Source organism: Girardinichthys multiradiatus, chromosome 5 (genome assembly GCF_021462225.1).
Source record: "Girardinichthys multiradiatus isolate DD_20200921_A chromosome 5, DD_fGirMul_XY1, whole genome shotgun sequence".
Taxonomy (NCBI): Eukaryota; Metazoa; Chordata; class Actinopteri; order Cyprinodontiformes; family Goodeidae; genus Girardinichthys; species Girardinichthys multiradiatus.
Window position 1 is genome coordinate 43074889 of NC_061798.1, and position 7270 is coordinate 43082158.

General features: G+C 42.0%; 1 protein-coding gene across 1 annotated transcript in view; it reads right to left on the reverse strand.

The window, feature by feature from the left end:
- The window catches only part of sorbs2a (sorbin and SH3 domain containing 2a), an 85354-nt gene extending 78741 nt beyond the window's left edge, over window positions 1-6613 (reverse strand). Inside the window, exon 1 of the mRNA XM_047366385.1 lies at window positions 6575-6613. The gene's annotated coding sequence lies outside the window, so the exon portion shown is untranslated. The remainder of the gene's footprint in view (window positions 1-6574) is intronic.
- Window positions 6614-7270: the final 657 nt, after the last annotated feature.

The window sequence follows — 7270 nt, forward strand, 5'->3', positions numbered from 1 at the left end:
TATTTTTTTATTTATCAAAATCTAAACTTGAGTTACACTTAATCTAACAAACATTCACCATATGAAGATGGTTAAACCATAGTAATGCTTGTGATGCTCTATAACTTAGGACTGGCATGATCAATAAAATCACAAGCTTTTACCAAGTTGCTAACAGGCCTGAACATGCAAAGCATCTATAAAGATAAAAATGTACCTCAGAATTCTGGTTATTATCTGATTTATTACGGTTCTGGGCTGTATATCCTCTTCAGAGATTTATTTTCAGATTCTTTTCGGGCCTCTAATTAAGTAATGGCTCAATAAATCCCTGCCTTTCCAGGAGAGAGAGCAGGGACATTCACCAGAAGCCAAACAGAAGGAGATTAATGCAGATCGAACACACAGCAGTGATGACACATAATGGCATTAAAGTTTAGAAAAACTATGCACATATAAATAGAGTGATTCACTGTGGGAGGATTTAAATCTCAATAAAAATGACAAAAGGCCCAGCTGTTTGAAAAGAGAAGATGCTGAAATAATATTGAGCAGAGAAACTGGAAAATGCCACTCATCAAACTGTAAATATTCCCGTTTTTTCCTTCAGTTTGAGCTCTCTCTGCCTGTCCTCCTTCTGTTCTCCTGGGGCAGACAAATTCGTTTCATTTTTTTCCTCTATAAGGAATTTGCTCTTGAATTCCATATTCCTTTTTTGGATTACAGCTCAGCGCTGCTACATCAAAAGACTCGACTTACTAAATCAGTTTGGATCACACGACCCAGAGAAATATTTGTTTGGCTATTTCACATTTAAATTCTTCTCATTGTGCTGTGGTATTTGTATGCTAGAACCACACAGCTGATCGGTTATCCCTAAAGCAAAAAAGGCATTTAATCTGGTAACTGACAGATTACCTTCAGCTGTTAGCTGAAGAAAATTGTATGATTAGCCACTAAATGGCCCACTACCTTTAGGTCATCACATCAGATGTCCTTTCCAAAGCTAGAACAAATCTGCTTACTTCACTGTCTGTTATTATGGTACAATTACATTAAAATCCACAATACAAACCCAATTTACAAAGGTAAATATTTCCTGCCTACTACTTATTTCTACCTAGATTCTTTCCATTATTCCAAATCATTGTTAAATAATTTATTTAACAATGGTTAAATAAATAATTTTTCTAATGATTTTTCTAATAAAGAGTCATAACTTAAAACCTGTTAAGCTACCTCAGAAAAAAAACCTTTTTTTTCCCCAAAAGGTAGATTGAGACTCCAAGAATGAGCATGTCATTCTCACCTGCGTCTGCCGCCTGGCTGAAATTAACCTTTCTCTCAGCAGGTGATGGGCACACATGGAGTTAGACTCCTTTTGCCTTTTAGAGCTGCACCCAGCTGAACCCAAGGAGCCCATTTAACGGACGTTCACTTAGTTCCCCCCTTAGACCTGGCACAAGGAAGGTGCTCCAATCTCCCTATTAGACCCACTAACTGTGTGTAAATAGCCTCCAGGATCAAAAGGGGTACTCAACCCCCTTCACCATGTTAAGGTGGAGTTTCCATGGAGGAGCAACTGGAAAAGGTGGATTGCTCCCTTCGTGCCGAGGCTTAGTATCTCCCTCAGGCAGAACAGTTGAAGCGTCTAGAGGTCCGGTTTATGTGCGATCATAGGATGAAGTAAGGAAATTGATAGCAGTACCCTGGTCTGTAGTGGTGAAAAAAGCCTGACCCAAAATGCTAAGCTCTCACTTCACTGGTTTATCCACATTTAACCTTCACTAGTTGTCATGAGATATCATCATAAATAACTACAGGGGTTGGACAATGAAACTGAAACACCTTGTTTTAGACCACAATAATTTATTAGTATGGTGTAGGGCCTCCTTTTGCGGCCAATACAGTGTCAATTCATCTTGGGAATGACATATACAAGTCCTGCACAGTGGTCAGAGGGATTTTAAGCCATTCTTCTTGCAGGATAGTGGCCAGGTCACTACGTGATACTGGTGGAGGAAAACGTTTCCTGACTCGCTCCTCCAAAACACCCCAAAGTGGCTCAATAATATTTAGATCTGGTGACTGTGCAAGTCATGGGAGATGTTCAACTTCATTTTCATGTTCATTAAACCAATCTTTCACCAGTCTTGCTGTGTGTATTGGTGCATTGTCATCCTGATACACGGCACCGCCTTCAGGATACAATGTTTGAACCATTGGATGCACATGGTCCTCAAGAATGGTTCGGTAGTCCTTGGCAGTGACGCGCCCATCTAGCACAAGTATTGGGCCAAGGGAATGCCATGATATGGCATCCCAAACCATCACTGATCCACCCCCATGCTTCACTCTAGGTATGCAACAGTCTGGGTGGTACGCTTCTTTGGGGTTTCTCCACACCGTAACTCTCCCGGATGTGGGGAAAACAGTAAAGATGGACTCATCAGAGAACAATACATGTTTCACATTGTCCACAGCCCAAGATTTGCGCTCCTTGCACCATTGAAACCGACGTTTGGCATTGGCCTGAGTGACCAAAGGTTTGGCTATAGCAGCCCGGCCGTGTATATTGACCCTTTGGAGCTCCCGACAGACAGTTCTGGTGGAAACAGGAGAGTTGAGGTGCACATTTAATTCTGCCGTGATTTAGGCAGCCGTGGCTTTATGGTTTTTGGATACAATCTGGGTTAGCACCCGAACATCCCTTTCAGACAGCTTCCTCTTGCGTCCACAGTTAATCCTGTTGGATGTGGTTCGTCCTTCTTGGTGGTATGCTGACATTACCCTGGATACCGTGGCTCTTGATACATTACAAAGACTTGCTGTCTTGGTCACAGATGCGCCAGCAAGACGTGCACCAACAATTTGTCCTCTTTTGAACTCTGGTATGTCACCCATAATGTTGTGTGCATTTCAATATTTTGAGCAAAACTGTGCTCTTACCCTGCTAATTGAACCTTCACACTCTGCTCTTACTGGTGCAATGTGCAATCAATGAAGACTGACTACCAGGCTGGTCCAATTTAGCTATGAAACCTCCCACACTAAAATGACAGGTGTTTCAGTTTCATTGTCCAACCCCTGTATATCCTGTATTAACTTCCTTTGTAGGAGTTTCTGGGATCTATCTTAGAGCTTCTGCTCCTCTGCCTCGAAATGAGTCAATGGGATGCTTCTGATCAGAATGTTTCACCCCTGGGAAGAGACCACAGGGTAGACCCAAAACACCCTTTTCTCTTCTGGCCTGGGTTTGCATTGGGATACCCCAGTACGAACTGGAGAGCATTTTCTGTTTTTTTTTTCTACTGTACCTGTAACCTAGTTTAACTGATCCATCCATCCATCCATGAAAAACGATGGATGGATGGATTATTACTGTTCATTTTTTTTTCATGTGTATGGCACACACATTTACTTAACCCAGTTGATCTTAACACGATTGGAGAATACCTGATCAATATTTTTTAAATAGTATGGTATGTTGGTATGTTGAAAAAATACTTTTAATAAAATTACCTAGGCCTCTCCACTCTTAAGGTCTCTTCTCTTCAGCTCTCCCCACAGGGGTTTAACCATGGACAGGAGATGACCATAGAAAGTTCATCTTGTCTCTAGGGAACTATTTCTGTCTTGATTTTGGATCATTATCCTGCTAATAGACCCAATGATAACTCATTTTGGTTTTTTTGACAATGTGAATCAGATTTTTTTTAAATGCCCCAGAGATTCAAAACGTTTGATGATACCACCCACTAAAGCAAGGTTCTATGGAGCTACAGCATAACCGATCCTCCACCATACTTAACAATGGTAATGATGTTTTTTTTTGCATATTTATCCATATGTTTTTACAGTGCCTTGCGAAAGTATTCGGCCCCCTTGAACTTTTCAACCTCTTGCCACATTTCAGGCTTCAAACATAAAGATATAAAATTCAAATTTTTTGTGAAGAATCAACAACAAGTGGGACACAATCGTGAAGTGGAGTGAAATTTATTCGATGTGTCAAACTTGTTTAACAAATAAAAAAGTGAAAAGTGGGGCGTGCAATATTATTTGGCCCCTTTACTTTCAGGGCAGCAAACTCATTCCAGAAGTTCAGTGAGGATCTCTGAATGATTCGATGTTGTCCCAAATGACTGATGATGATAAATAGAATCCACCTGTGTTTAAACAAGTCTCCGTATAAATGCACCTGCTCTGTGATAGTCTCAGGGTTCTGTTCAAAGCACAGAGAGCATCACGAAGACCAAGGAACACACCAGGCAGGTCCGAGATACTGTTGTGGAGACGTTTAAGCCAGATTTGGATACAAAAAGATTTCCCGAGCTTTAAATATCCCAAGGAGCACTGTGCAAGCAATCATATTGAAATGGAAGGAGTATCAGACCACTGCAAATCTACCAAGACCCGGCCGTCCCTCTAAACTTTCATCTCGAACAAGGAGAAGACTGATCAGAGATGCAGCCAAGAGGCCCATGATCACTCTGGATGAACTGCAGAGATCTACAGCTGAGGTGGGAGAGTCTGTCCATAGGACAACAATCAGTCGTACACTGCACAAATCTGGCCTTTATGGAAGAGTGGCAAGAAGAAAGCCATTTCTCAAAGATATCCATAAAAAGTCTCGTTTAAAGTTTGCCACAAGCCACCTGGGAGACACACCAAACATGTGGAAGAAGGTGCTCTGGTCAGATGAAACCAAAATCGAACTGTTTGGCCACAATGAAAAACGATATGTTTGGCGTGAAAGCAACACAGCTCATCACCCTGAACACACCATCCCCACTGTTAAACATGGTGGTGGCAGCATCATGGTTTGGGCCTGCTTTTCCTCAGCAGGGACAGGGAAGATGGTCAAAATTGATGGGAAGATGGATGGGGCCAAATACAGGACCATTCTGGAAGAAAACCTGCTTGAGTCTGCAAGAGACCTGAGACTGGGACGGAGATTTATCTTCCAACACAATGATCCAAAACATGAAACCAAATCTACAATGGAATGGTTCACAAATAAACGTATCCAGGTGTTGGAAAGGCCAAGTCAAAGTCCAGACCTGAATCCAATCGAGAATCTGTGGAAAGAGCTGAAGACTGCTGTTCACGAACGCTCTCCATCCAACCTCACTGAGCTCCAGCTGTTTTGCAAGGAAGAATGGGCAAGAATTTCAGTCTCTCAATGTGCAAAACTGATAGAGACAAACCCCAAGAGACTTGCAGCTGTAATTGCAGCAAAGGGTGGCGCTACAAAGTATTAATGCATGGGGGCCGAATAATATTGCACGCCCCTCTTTTCAGTTTTTTATTTGTTAAAAACGTTTGACACATCCAATAAATTTTATTCCACTTCACAATTGTGTCCCACTTGTTGTTGATTCTTCACAAAAAATTAGAATTTTATATCTTTATGTTTGAAGCCTGAAATGCGGCAAAAGGTTGAAAAGTGTACACTGTATCCCGCACATTTTGAGCTGTACACCCTTACCTACTACATTTCCCACTCCTTGCATTTCACTCAGCTGCACTGCAGAGCATGGGGAGCACATTGGAAGATCCATGCTGCTGATTCCGCTTGACTATTGATGTCCTGTCAGCCCCCAGGGGCCACTTATAGTGGGAAGAAACCGGAGTCAGCACTTACTGAACCTCCAGGTGGTGGAGGAAAAGCACAAACCATGTATGTGCTTCTTTTCACCATGTACAAATAAAAGGAGATTCAGGGAAAATTGATTGTTATTGCACAGCTATTGTAGCTCACAGTGATTTTAAAGATTTTTTCTTATTAGAAAGGTTTCTGTGTGACAGCTAAACTCTTGGGGGAGCTTCAGCACATCTTGGCTATCTGGTGTTGGCTAGTCAATTTCTAAATATGAGAACATTTCAATTCCTGCAATCTACATAGTGCTATGCTGCTGCTTTGCATCCCCTAAAGTATCCGAGCAAAATAAAAAATGCTCACAAATTTATTGATTACCATCGTCCTCCCCTTCCCTAACTCTGAAGTGTGACAGGCGCTCTGTTCCCTAACATGTTGTGAGGCAGCAGCTCACACCAGTGGCAGAGCTGAGATTCTGACCTCCAAACATCATTGATCAGCATAGCGGGTAGGGGGAGATATACTGCGGTGTGCTTTTTGTGCAGAGGACTGAAAAAACATGCTACATATTGATGTTATCCATCTCTGTGTGCGAATGATGGCATTTTCTAATATCTCTACTTTGCATTTACACTCAGATCATCCCCCTTTGCTCGGCTTCACCAATCAGGATGATCTGATATCCTGATTGTGTGAAAAGATCAGACTAATAAAGGTTTCACCTGTTCCTTCACATGTTTTCTGATTTCTTATGAAATCCTGTAGTTTTTCTCACAGCACTCTCTTATGAATCTAGAAATCAAAACAACCTCCTGCACTAGAGTTGATTTTTGAGTAAAAACAAACAAATGTAAAATAAAGCACTTTGGACTCTCACTACACACCCTCCCTCTCAGTGTGCAGTGAGGATGATCATTTTTGTCTGAGGTAATGTATTTGCTTTTATAAAATAGGTTCACACACGCTTATATATAACCAAGAGGGTAAACTTACAGTTTGTGTTGAGGCATTCCAACACTCCAGAGATCCAGTCTGCAAATGAGGGAGAGGAGATTTACCCAGTAAGATGAAGAATGTGGCACACGCGCTCTTACTGACAAAGCTGCTGCCTCCTTCCATTTATCCATTTTGCATGAGTGCATTCAGTCATAAGCAGGCAGGACACACACCGGCTGCAGTAGGTGAAACATATAGATCAGAGCCACTTACTTGATCCCCTTCCATCCAATGCAAAGTTATTCTTCTTGCGAGAGTCTCACTTCAGCCTTATTGCTATCATCCATGCCTTAGTTTGCCCCCTTCCTTTTCTGAGCTTTTAGCAGAGCACCACATGATATAGCTGGAGTTCTGGCAGACCATCTCTCTCTGCATCATGTCGTACTTGTGATATATATCTTAGTTCATTCAATTGCCATCGTATGTCCCATTGAATTTGCAACATTGTTTGCATATATCACCACAACCACAGTGCTGACACAGTAGAAGTTATCCCTGCTTTTAGCAGGTCTTCTGCAGGTCAGCCTTTGGCACAAAGCCCTGTAGTGTTAGCAGCCTCAGCTTAGTGGCAGCATAAACCAATCAGGTGGCCTAAGGTCTATCCCAGGAACAACCTGCTCTGTTTATCAGAATGAGGGATAAAGGGAAAAACAGGAGGTAGGGAGGTGTTAATGTAGCTCTGTCAGCTGGAAA